Below are 13,939 nucleotides of genomic sequence, written 5' to 3'. Positions count from 1 at the left end.
CATTTTTGTTCTCTCTTACTCTTTTAGCCTTAAAATTTATATATAACCATTATTAATTGTCATCTAAATATTTTAACTTTCATTTTCAAGCTACTTGCTCATTTGCTCACAATCTAATATTTTTCCTAAACAGGTATTCCAAATAATTCAAAAATTAAAGAGGTAGGCAAATAATTAGCTGACAATTTTTTCAAATTTATTTTATGAAAACACAATCATGCTTCCTCCTAATAGCTAGCACTAATTCATTTTATTTGTATTGATAGCGAGTAGTTTCAAATATTCTTCTTTCATATTTAAACCAGAAACAATAAAGACCGTCTCCTATTCCTTCCATTGCATTTTTAGTATTCTGCTGAATGACTTTTTGATTCTTTTTGTTTGTTTTGAGATGGATTTCTAACTCTGTCGCCCAGGCTGGAGTGCAATGGTGCCATCTCGGCTCACTGCAACCTCCGCCTACAGGGTTCAAGCAATTCTCATGCCTCAGCCACCCAGGTAGTTGGGACTACAGTTGCCCACCACCACCCTTGGCTAATTTTTCTATTTTTAGTAGAGATGAGGTTTCACCATGTTGGCCAGGCTGCTCTCAAACTCCTGAACTCAAATGATCCACCCTCCTCAGCCCCCCAAAGTTCTGCGATTACAGGAGTGAGCCACGTGCCCTGTTGACTATTCGATTCTTGCATTTTTGTTGAGATCATCTATTCATGTGCCTTTACCATCATCTTTGTTTTGTAAGAACTTTATAGAGAATATTGATGACAACCACTTCTGTTTCAAACTATTTTCCAGATCGTTCTTTATGATCTGTTAAATCACATAAATGTACAATTTTTTTTTCTATAACATGCTCAAATATATCAGTCATAGACCTTAGATTTTTTTGTGTGGTCTCTTTGTCTAGAATAGTCTCTCTGTGAAAGCAGAAAATATTCTTTCTATTTTCTTCAAATTGCACTGTATTTGTTTTAGAATGCTTAATCCATTTGGAACTTATTAAACTGTGAGGTGATAATCTATTCTTTTTTTAAATTATTATCTTTATGCTTTTCTTTAAGTAATCCTTTCCTTTTATATTCCTATTATTTAGTTAGTTTTATTTTTGTGCTTCCTAAACTGAAGATTTAGTTAATTCATTTTCAGTTGTTGAGTTGTGGATTATTATTCAACCTGCCACCAGACCATACATATACTATAATTCTGGCTTAAATTCTTTTTGAAAATAGAAATAATACTTGAGATTGTGTGTGTTCAACACAAGCTTAACTTCCAAGGAATTTAATATCATCTATCATTAGTTAACTTATGTTAGTTAATGATAGTTAATAACTATCATTAGTTAACTTTTACTATTAACTAATAGTAAAAATGTTATTTTAAATCACTAAAATGATTGCTATCATTTTAATGCATTTTAATGCATATGGCAAGAAAAAAATCTGCACAATTTCTACTTTAGTAATTTATTGATATTTATTGTGTGGTCTCAATCATGAAAAATTGTACAAATACATATTGAACCAAAAATTAGTGTATTTTCTCTTTTAAAATGTAGTTAGTAAACGTGTTTCAATATCCTTACTTGGCTGTTTGTCTGTCTCCTTTTCCAAAGAACTTCTTTCAGCTGTACCCCTTAAAAACATCAAATATTTAAATTATAATTGTTGTTAACTAGAGTTTAATCATTGTATACTATTTTGAAATAAATTTAAAATTTATTATTTTAATTTCAGTTTGTAATAACTGGTTTCAATGCTCAATTAAATTTATTTTATACTGTAGCCTCTTGATTCTTCCGAATGTAACATCTATATTCCCCCACCTCAGGAAGAGTATGCAGCTAGTGTTTTAAAAATATCAAGACCCATTTTATGTATGTCAAGATATATTTCTGCAGCTTTTAAATACAAAGGCACAATTTTACTAGCTAATTATGAGTCACATTTGCTTACTGTCTAAATTATTTTCTCTTCATGCACACAACGTTACAGAGAAATTTGAGACCATCCTGATTTTTTTTTCTTTTGGACTATCAATGTTCTTTTTTTTTTTTTTTCCTGTTTAAATAAAATGGGTATATCTGACATTGGTATCTTCGAAAATTAATTTTCCTGGTTTTTGCCATACTCTCATATTATTACTAGCTTTTGCATAGGCTGATTGCTTCTATTTCAGTTGTTATTGTATCTTTCTTAAATCTCAACTACCAAAAGCAACATTATATGTCTTTCATCAATATGTATTGCTTTTTGTCTTTTTACAAACCTTTGCCAATGTCCCCTGCATCAGAGAAAAATCATCAAATCTGTCCTACAAATCACTTGCTTGACTTTCTACAGGGACAACTCTGCTTTTGGATGGCTATAATAAATATCAATAATTTGATTGTATGTATATTGACTTTATAGCAGTTTTCCAGATCTTTCCCAATTCTTTTTACTTGGCCCCTTATAAAATATCCTATTATTTTTATTTATTATCTTGTGGTTTTATATTGTTTTATAATGTTTTTTAAAATTTATTTTAAAGCAGCCGAGTGTGGTGGTTCAACACTTGTAATCCCAGCGCTTTGGGAAGCGGAGCTGGGCAGATCACGAGGTCAGGAGTTCAAGACCAGCCTGGCCAATATGGTGAAACCCCGTCTCTACTAAAAATACAAAAATTAGCCAGGTGTGGTGGCACGCACTTTTAGTCCTTGCTACTCGAAAGGCTGAGACAGAAGAATTGCTTGAACCAGGAGGCGGAGGTTGCGATGAGCCAAGATTATGCCACTGCACTTCAGCCTGGGTGAAAGAGCGAGATTCCTTCTAAAAATATATATATATATATATATATATATATATATATATATATATATATGTGCAAAAGCAAATGCTTTCAATTTTTTTCTCTATCATCCATCTTCAATATTTCTTCTCCTTTGCTAAGTTTACACGAATTTTAACTGACTCTATGTTAGAATTGTGTGTATTTGTATTCTTGTGTCATTGGTTTTGGGGGTTATTTGCATTGTTTTTGATTTTACTGTTTTCCAGATCTAGGACATAAACTATTTAATAATATTCTCTTTTTCTTGTTATCTGCCTGTGTGCTATAGCAAAGTTTTTCCTGTATCTTACACAGAGAAGATTTGTAATTTATATAATGATTTTAATAATCCAAAGAGTGAGTATAGGTGTTAAAATCCATGAGTCTCAACAAGGGAATATTATTTGCCACACTGCAACTGTTAAATGTCTTCTTTTGTTTAAACCAACAAGCAAAGAGCATAGCATAGTGGAGAGTTCACACCGCCTGGATGTGAAGCCAAACTCCACCATCTAGTAGTGTAGGGCCTGGAGAAAGTTTCCTCTTTTCCCTCTGCTTTACATTTCCTAATATACTAAATGGGGATAAACATAGTTAGTTACTATATCATTGCACTGTGGTGAGATTTGAGTTAATATACATATGCAAAGTGCTTTGAATAGACTCTGCTTAGAAAAAGTGCTCTTATTTGCCACTATTATAATTATTTCCATTATTAGCAATATTTTTAGGAGGAAGTAAGCATTTTCCTATATCTGACGTTTTGTATCATTTCCCTTAATTGGCAAGTTCAAGATCACTCTTATGTCTGGTTCCTTTTCCGGGTTAAGCTCTTATCACACCACAAGGACTTTGCTGGGCATAGCGGCGTATCACTTCAGGGACTGTTCAGTGCCTTTGCCAAATACTTCTGATTTTAGAAACAACCATTAGTGAATTCAAATGAAGTTCTTCCCCTCTTCTCCACTACCAGTGTTCACTTTCTGACCTAATCACTCCAAACTAATTTATTCCAGTGATGTTCTTCAGGGTTCTAGAACATTTATTTGTTAGCAATGCTATATATTTTTTTTTCCCTGAGAAGCCACACATCAGAGCTTTCAATTCATTAATGCAGGATATAGGAAGAATTCCTCAGCTTTTGACATATGGCACTTTTATATAGCTTAGCACAATCCTAGAGTTTTCCGTGTTTTTTGTTTTCTGTTCATATTATACATAATGCTGTGAATCTATGGATATGGGAGAGGGAGCAATCAGTAGAGAAGTCAGTTAGATACTGTGTTCATCACGTGAACTTTCTGCCCAGAAGTCTGAACAAATGTAATTACATATTCCTTTATATTTCTAAATAGAGTATCAGGAATGTCCTGTCATTTTGTTTTCCAATGGTATATTATGTTCTCAGTAACATAATGTTACTTATCCAACTTATCGATCCATTTGGCAAATGTTTACTAGATATCTAATCTATGTAGTGAATGAAAAGTCATTAGATTAACGGAGTTCTCTCCAGTAGAGAAACTTTCATATACTGAGGGGAGGCAACCAATATAAGCAAATATTCACATGCAAGGCAAGCACAGATTGAAATAGCCCTTAAAGGAAATAAAAATAAATGCTCTAATAGAGAGTAAAAGCGGATTCAACTAGCATGGTCAAGAAGCTCTCTGTAGAGATAATATTTCAGCCTATACTTCAGGAATGATAAGAAGTTGGTATAGAACTGGGGAATCTGAGTTGGCGGGAGTAAACTCATTTGAGGATGTGTAGACTACAGTATAGAGTTTGAATTGCTCAGCATCTTAGCTATGATGTGGAAGAATTTTAAGCAAAAATGCTTACAGTTCTGGTTTGAATTTTGAACAGATCAGTCTGCTTGCAGCTAGTGTATCTATAAAGTATATTTATTATGTACTGAGGAAGGGAATAGAAGCAGTTAGACCTCTTGGGAGACTTACTGATGAAAAAAACACTGGACAGGTTACAGGTTTAAAATCAATTTTTATATAACTAAATGTATCTGACAACATGTAGATACTTAGCTTCCTACTGGTACATCAAGCAAGGATGGCCCACATAAACAACAATTTAAATACCTATTTTTGTCAGAAATTGATTAATATTGTTTATATTACTTCCTTTTTCTTGTTTTTTTTTTTTTTTTCCTAATTTGTTTTCTCTTCATTTCCTTTTAATATGCAGGCATAATCTCGGAAAGACAAACAAGCAGAACCTCATTTTTCTTTTAAGCAAAATATACTAATTATGCTTACAATAATAGAAAACAATGGATGTAAAAAATAGTCATTAGTGCACATCAAATGTCCTTTTAACCACTGTTAAGCTTTTCCAATTTTATGTAAAAATATTATTAAATAGTACTTTATAGTACTTTATAAAGGTACACAAATTAATTACCCGAAGAAAATCAATACAACTTGATGTACCACCTGTGTTTACAGAATCTGCTAATTTCTAATATATTGAGAAACACTAATTGTTAAAAATAAGAAAACTCTTCTTACTGTATTTTTCATGTTTACACCACAAAAGTGCTCTCCTTTTCCATTTTTTATTTTTGAAAGAGAAGCCTGAAATTCTGGTGTATACGATAAACAGTGATAGTTAAATCAGTCCTTATATCTTTATTTCTGAAAGTAAATTTCACGTCATAGAGCATTTTTTATGCCTTTGCTTGAATTTTTTCTAGAGGAATTACATCTACATTTTCAAATTTTGCTTTCGCATTCTCATACTGCATTCTCCAGGGTAATGTTTTTAAAGCATGAATCTGATAATATTCCTCCCTTGCTTAAATCCTGCCATAATTTGCCATTGCAATTAAAATAAATGTAAATCCCATAATAATTTCCACCTCCCCAACCTCATTTATCATTATGCTTCTCAATTAACTATGATCCAGGGATATTAGTTTGCTTCTTGCCTGTTTCTTGAACACTTTCAACCCTGATCCAGGTTCTTTGTTGACTGAATTCTTTCACTCAGACTAAAAGTGTAAAAATTCTACATTGACAGCTATCAGGAGGTTGGCCCCTCAAGAAAGATAACTTAGCTTTAAGTGTCAGCCTTTGGTGTTACATTGCTCACCTAATGCCAATAGCCCTATTTACTAGCCTTTTCTTTATTCTACAGATATGTTCATTTATAACTTTATTTGAATGACATCTTCTCAGGACTTTCCCTGGCCACCCAAATAAAAAGGCACCACACTTCATGTTCTACCTACCCTAGTGCCTTGTTTTGTTTCCTTCATGTACTTATTAATATCTACTTTTATATTTTTCTATTTATATACAGATATCCTTATTTCTTGTCCTACAGCAGGGAAAACTCAGTAACCATAGAGCGTTGGTCAGCCTGATGCATTACTGTATCCACAACATCAAGGATGGGGCTGAGAGAGACTTAGGTGCTTAATAAATATTTGTAGAAAGTTGAATGGAGGAAGGGAAAAAATTCTATTTATAATCACACTGTGAAATTGGAATTGGTAACTTTTGAAAAAATATACATCTAGATCAGAAGTGTGCAAACTTTCACCTGTGGGCTAGTCATGCCTGCAGCCCAATTTTGTACAATTTTTTTGTTTGTTTGTTTGTTTTGAGACAGAGTGTTGCTGTGTCACCCAGGCTGGAGTGCAATGGCATGATCTCAGCTCACTGCAACCTCCGCCTCCCAGGTTCAAGCAATTCTCCTGCCTCAGCCTCCTGAGTAGCTGGGATTACAGGTGCATGCTACCACACCCGGCTAATTTTTGTATTTTTAGTAGAGGTAGTGTTTCACCATGTTGGCTAGGCTGGTCTTGAACTCCTGACCTCAAGTGATCCACTTGCCTCGGCCTCCCAAAGTGCTGGGATTACAGGTGTGAGCCACCTTACCCAACAGATTTTGTACATTCTAGAGAGCAAAGAATAATTTTTACAATTTCAAAGGTTCAAAAATAATCAATGAAGAATACAGGGGAGACAGTATGAAACTAAAAACGCTTAGAATATTTACTGTCTGGCCCGTACAGAATGAGTCTGTTGACACTTTTCTTGATTAAGTCCTCATTGAACCAAAGTGTTATCTGAATAGATTTGGATTACGTTCTGCTTCAATTTCCTCCTAAGAAAAAATGGAAATTGGATTGAAAAACCACCTTAATTTCCTTCCATTTTGACTACTGAAAGTTCTTCAGAACGGAAAAAAAATAAAATAAATGTAATTAATCACATCTACTTTCCTCATTTTTCTAGAGGATGGGGTCAGGAATGAGAAAGTGTAAGTGTAAATAGATATGAGAATTTATAAAAAGGGCCATACACAAAGCAAGGCCTTTCTCCAAAATAGCTGAAGAAATACAATCACTGTTTTGCACTTCGTGAAAGAAATACATCATCAAAAGACTATTCAAGGAAAACGAAAATCTCACTTCCTGAATCTTTGACATATACACCCAAGTTGTCAACATATAAGTAATGTAATTATGAAAAATGCCAGTGATCAATTATAATAACATTTTCATAAAGGTAAAAATCATGGATCTAGTGCCAGTCTACCTGACTTCCAATCCTGGCAGCACCAGTTGCTATATATTTGTCTCTGAGCATGCTTATTGTCTCTGTATCTCCACTTTATTCACCTTTGAATTACTAATAATAGAGTTTCTACCATAGAGAAATGTCAGAGGGTGAAATGAGTTAATATGTTTAAACTGCTTAGGCAATGATTGGCACAGCATATGTACTATGATATATTGGTTAAATAAAAGAATTTCAGTGCAGATTTATTCCATTTTTTCATATTCATTAGGTAATAAATCGCATGGTAAGTAAAACAGTGCTACAGCCAGATTTTCTCATATTTCTGTGATGTACATGCTTAATGGAAGTTGCATAAGAATTAACCTTATATTGAATTCCACAGTTCATTCATTGTGTGAGATGATGTATTTGTTTTCAAATTATTTTATCATTGTTAAAAAGAAAAGCTCTGCCTTTTCATTCCTATAAATATCAAAGTGAAAACTTAATTTTACTTTCAAAATGATTTTATTTTAATACATCAAAATAAAAGAGAATAAGCAGGCACTTACTGGTCACAATTGCTCTTAACCATTTAAGCTACAGGAAGCATGACAAAGAACAGATCCATAAAATATGCACAAGGGAGAATATTTCTAATATTATAAATAATAATATGCTCCAAATGCTGTTTCTTCTTCTTCTTCTTTGTTGTTGTGATTGCTATGTTCTTAAATCTTTATCTGGCTTTAAACAATAAAATTGTAAAATGAAGCAACAGAACAGTCTATCTAGACGCACTCCCTTTTCATTCCTATTGCTAAACCTGTTAGCTTAACCCTGCAGTCTGATGATGCCAAATTTGATCTCTAAACTAGAGTCCCCATTTTTACCTGTATGTCCAACTTTCTTTATGACCTCTCAAATTTAACAACTCCAGAACCAAATTCTTAAATTTCTCCCTAAAGTCTTTTTTTAGTTTTGCACGTAATACTCCCTAGTGGAATATTCTTTCACTTTCTTAAAACGAACACTCTAAATGCCATTGTAGAGAAGCCCCAGAACCCTGTTATTGAGACTTAGACAGTGGAACCTGACTGCCTGGATTGGAATCCATGAGCTGTCAAGTATAAGCATCTGACTGGGGCAAGATAGCGTCCCTCTACATATCTTAATTTTGTCATCTGTAAAATGAGAAAAATAATGAGTTCTACCATTATTTTCTAATACTATATTTTCTTTATAAAATTAAATTAGATAATACAAGTAAAACAAAACAGTGATAGGTTCATCACTGTTTGTTAAATTTATATCTCTTGATTTATTTCCTTCCCTCATAGCCCACTTCATACCCATAACCGAATCCTGTTGGAGGTACCTTCAAGATACCACAGAATCTCACAATTTTTATAACATCCTGTGCCATTTTATTGTCAAGCAATAGCCTTTTACCCAGGCTTTTGCTTCCACCCTTAATCTGATTAGTCTCCTCTGCTCAAAACTTTCCAATGGTTTCCGTATTTATTCTGAATAAAATCTGCAGTCATTATAATGCTAACGGAAAACTACAGAGCTAGGTTCCAATTGCCCCTCTGATCATACCTTCTACTGTACCCTCCTCTAGCTCATTCAGCTTGAGATGCACAGACCTCCTCCTGGTTCTTAAGCCCTCCTGGCACACTGATGCCTCCTCAGGCTCTTTCCCTTGCCCTTTCCTTTACCTTTATTTACAAGACCCATTTTGTTTCCATCTCCTTAAGTGATTATTCAAAAGCCTCTTCTCAATGAGGTCTCCATGTCTCCTTTTAAAAATTACACCACACACAGACACACACACACACACACCCTATCCACCTTACTTGCCTTGTTCTCAGTGACATTCATTACTATCTGATACACTACATATTTCAATTATATATTTGATAGCGTCCATATAATCCAATTAGAATATAAGCATCATGAAGGCAGTGAGTTTTGGTCGGCGTTTTTGTTATTGTTGCATTCTTTTCCTGCTCTATTTACAATGCCTTGCAAAAATTAGGTACTTAAAATATATATGACAAATAAATGAATGAATTAATAGTCAACAGGCAACCTGTAGGTTTATTCAATCATAATATATGTATTTACTACATATAATTTACTCTCTCTCTCTCTCTATATATATATATTAATATAATTACTACTCAATAGGCCCTAGGACTTGCTTTCACATACCTCACAATGTACCCCTGAGAGAAAATAGTAAAAAATGCTAACATATTTCCACAAAGGTCAGATAGTAGATTCTAGTATTTGATCCATATTAGTTGTGCTAAAGCACATAGAAAATAAATGAAAAAATATTTTATATTTTGCACACACACATTTACATATATTTGTATATGTGGACCTCTTTCAGAGATGCATATATATTTTTATATGATAACAAATGATCTTTGGCTTTCAAGTTTCTTTCTCCTCTCCTATTGTTTTGTTGTTTTTTTCTTGTTTTATCCATTGACATCACTGACATTTCTCCCACTGCCACCCCCCTATCCCACCACCACATAACCCTCTGCAACAAGTTAAGTGAATATTTATTGCTGTTATAAGAAGCTTCGGGACAAAAGAAAATCAAAAATTTGCTCCTTTAGAGGTTACAGGTGGTGAAAAGCAGGTCTATTTCACTTTTATGTGTTGTTCTATGAGAATAGATAGAAAATATGAGTGATCAGAGATTGCTATAAGAAGATTGAAGTACATTGTTAGAAACTAATTGTTACCCAGGGATTCCAGGTACCAAAACCTAAAATGCTCAGAGATTATAGATTTCAGATTCATTGGGGCAACATAAGCAGCATCTGTCTCTCTGTTACAGAATGAAATTTCAACTTTGTTAAATAACTGGAGTTCATATCATTCTCAGGAGATGTCTGAGCTATTCATCAAGGAAGGTGAAATCATCAGAATAAAAAGAATAATTATGATAAGGTGAAACAGAAAAAGAAATTCAGACAGGAAATAAAATTAAATTAAAATGGTTGAACATAAAAATATAATATCAGGAAATTCACATCCCTAAATCAGGAAGATTTTATGTAGATGTAGCCAAGCTCTTCAATGGCACAACAGTGGGCCATGAAATCTGACAAGACAGGTACCAAGTTCAGAGGCATGATTCTAAAGCACATTCCTTATATTTTCCTATGTCTTGATGAAACCTTAAGGTGGTTACTGAATGACCTACGTAGTGATTCTGAAGTTATAGAAATGTACATTGCTATTGTCACTAGAAATAAGATTTTAAAATGCAGGAACTATGAAATCTCTGATTATTAAATAATATAAATGTTAATAAAATAAAATAATAAATATATTATTTAATAATATAAATATAATTTATATTTAATAATTTATATTATTAAATAATATAAAAATGACAACACTAAGCACACACACTATAAAAATATTAAGAAAAAATATTTTACCATTATTAAAGGCAATGCTCCCTTATTTTCCTTGTTCTTGCCCATATACATACACTTATATAGTTAATATACACGTGTCTGGGTGCACCCATTGATACGTACATATACAGTGGTGTGTATAATGTGACAGATAATACGTATTATCTATAAAGAATACATACATCCACTATCATATCAAAATTATTTAAGGAGTAAAAGTCCACATGGCTTTATTTTAGGACAATGTTCCTCTCAGTTGACAAGTTAGGGAGAAAAAGGCATAGTAGGATTCCTACTTTTATTTTCACCTCCAACCAGGGAACAAGAACCGATATTTACTGAGTACCTACTATCTATCAAGCCTGTAGCTATTTTACCTGGTTTTATCAATCAGGGTCCAATCAAGAAAGCAAAAGAAACATCAGATATTTTAAGAGAACTATTAATGTAAAAAGGTTAAACATTTCCAGTGTTGGAAAACTGGAAAGGAAAAATGAACACAGGTTAACACAGTCATAGTAACTTTAAGAACCAAATATCACCCCTAAAGCTGGGAGAAGAAAGGTAAGAATTTAAGATTATTAGAAACTAGAAGCTGAGAGGTATCCCATGGATCTGTGGCTCTTACCTCTTCGGGGGATGGCGATGGCATCGTCCAGCTGGTGCCGAGAATACGAAAAAAGCTAGAATCGGAATTAGTACAAAGTTGAAGGGATATTGCAGAGGCAATGTTGACAAGCATAACAAACAAACAGGGCACGTCTTTTCTTTTTCATCTTTCCATCTCTTTCTATGTCTCCCTGTCGGTAGAACATCGCAAGGAACCAGTTGTCAAATGAGAAGCTGAGGTTTCCATAGTCCAAATCCCAGCAACACAAAATGGAGTTTAGAAAGCCAAGTTCAGGCCAGGCGCGGTGGCTCACGCCAGCAATCCAAGCACTTTGTTTGGGCAGACCGAGGCGGGTGGATCACTTGGGGTCAGGAGTTTGAAACCAGCCTTGCTAACCTGGTGAAACCCTATCTCTACTAAAAATATAAAAATTAGCCAGGCATGATGGCGGGCGCCTGTAGTCCCAGCTTGTCGGGAGGCTGAGGCGGGAGAATCACGTGAACCCGGGAGGCGGAGCTTGCAGTGAGCCGAGATCGCGCCACTGCACTCCAGCCTGGGTGACACAGCGAGACTCCGTCTCAAAAAAAAAAAAAAAAAAAAAAAAAAAAAAAAGCAAGCCAAGTTAAGAGTGAAAGTCAATAGCTTAATAACTGGCATACTGATTAAGTATGCGATTTTAACTTGCAGGTGTTTGAAGATTCACTTACGTTGTTACTTCTCCAGTAATGGCTACTAGCAATGTTCCATCAATCCTCCCAGCTTTACCAGCTTTACCACTGGGTAGCTGAGTTCCTTAATGGCATCTCAGTTTAGTTCTATACATTTCAGGTAGTTAAGATTATTGAAACAAATACTTTTAGATCTTACAGAATTGTCATTTTGTTTCATATTTCAAATTCTCATTTTTTTCAAAGCTTTCCTTTCTCAGCATCAACTCCCCACCACCCACCAGTGCAAACTAAACAGAGGGAGAGCAGCCTGGAGCATGATGGGAGTCAAAATCTGCTCCTTCACATGCTCTCCTTTCTCCCCGTGGTTCCCATTCAGATTGTGGAAGGGAAGCTCTTGAGGGAAAACAAACATCATCTCCTTCTGTGGCTCTCTGTCATCAATTTGAGGTCTGCTCCTTGTTGACTCATAATGACTGTTCTATGGCTTCATTCTGCATGGCTTCAGTGAACTGATGGTGGACTGATGATCATAAGAGAGCCCTGATGATAAAAGCTGAATCCTTACTCTTCTAACCAGGTATCACTGGCTCATTGACAGTTTGAACAAATGTCTGACCACTCCAGTGGGAAGTGCCATGTCAAATTAAGTGGCAAATTCAGAGACACTTGTTTTTTAGCTCTCTGCTTGTTTTGTCACCCATAAACCTACAGTGACTCCCCTTCATGACCTACAACCCTGAATCCTGTGGAGGAGAGATGGATCAATTATCTGTGACTTTTCGTGATTGGGGTTTGGTGGTAGGTGCTCTTGCTCTCCTTTTTCCTGGCCATCTGCCTGCCAAATCTTCTCCACATTTTTATTCATATCTGGAAGCTTATTTGGTAAATAAACAAACATTCAACCAGGGAGTAAAGATCTGACTCCTTGTGCAGTCTGTTACAGACTTCATGATATCTTCTCTTGATATTTTGACCCCTTATAGTAGGAAATGTGAGGGAATTGCTTCATTTTATCAACTGTGCCCCACCCAAAGGCTGTCCCTAGCCTTTTTTATGATTTTTTAAAATTTCTCCTAATGCTATCCCTCCTCTAGCCCCCCACCCCCCTGACACACCCCAATGTGTGATGTTCCCCTTCCTGTGTCCACCATGTGTTCTCATTGTTCAACTCTCACTTATGAGTGAGAAGCTGTGGTGTTTGGTTTTCTGTTCCTGTGTTAGTTTGCTGAGAATGATGGTTTCCAGCTTCATCCATGTCCCTGCAAAGGACATGAATTCATCCTTTTTTATGGCTGCATAGTATTCCATGGTGTATATGTGCCACATTTCCTTTATCCAGTCTATCATTGATGAGCATTTGGGTTGGTTCCGAGTCTTTGCTATTGTGAATAGTGCTGCAATAAATACACATGCACATGTATCTTTATAGTAGAATGAGGTATAATCCTTTGGGTATATTCCCAGTAATGGGATTGCTGGGTCAAATGGTATTTCTGGTTCTAGATCCTTGAGGAATCACCACATTGTCTTCCACAATGGTTGAACTAATTTACACTCCCACCCACAGTGTAAAAGCATTCCTATTTCTCCACATCTTCTCCAGCATGTATCGTTTCCTGACTTTTTAATGATTGCCATCCTTTGTGCACTCGTTTTCATTCAGGTGGTGATAGAGGTGGTGGCAGGGTTGTTTCTGTTGAAGTGATGCTCCAAGATTATCTTTGGGACTTTAGCTAGCTCTAATAGCTGATAGTTTCCTAAACTCATGACATTGGGTCCTTCACACATTGTGTTCTCAATTGTGGATCTCACCCAATACAACTTTGTATATATTAACTTAGTTATCACAACAATGTATGAAGTACTCTT

At 35.0% G+C, this 13,939-nt stretch overlaps 1 long non-coding RNA gene across 1 annotated transcript; it reads right to left on the bottom strand.

Annotated features, from left to right (window-relative positions):
• Window positions 1–1,569: 1,569 nt before the first annotated feature.
• LOC129011481 (uncharacterized) lies at window positions 1,570–12,446 on the bottom strand. Its single transcript, XR_008493337.1, has 3 exons — window positions 12,107–12,446; window positions 11,418–11,472; window positions 1,570–1,635 (listed from the first exon to the last, which is right to left on the bottom strand). It is a non-coding gene; the product is annotated as an uncharacterized LOC129011481 (long non-coding RNA).
• Window positions 12,447–13,939: the final 1,493 nt, after the last annotated feature.

The sequence above is a fragment of the Pongo pygmaeus genome, chromosome 14, assembly GCF_028885625.2.
Source record: "Pongo pygmaeus isolate AG05252 chromosome 14, NHGRI_mPonPyg2-v2.0_pri, whole genome shotgun sequence".
NCBI lineage: Eukaryota > Metazoa > Chordata > Mammalia > Primates > Hominidae > Pongo > Pongo pygmaeus.
Note: the sequence above shows the minus strand (reverse complement) of the source record. Positions and strands in the feature narration are given on the sequence as shown.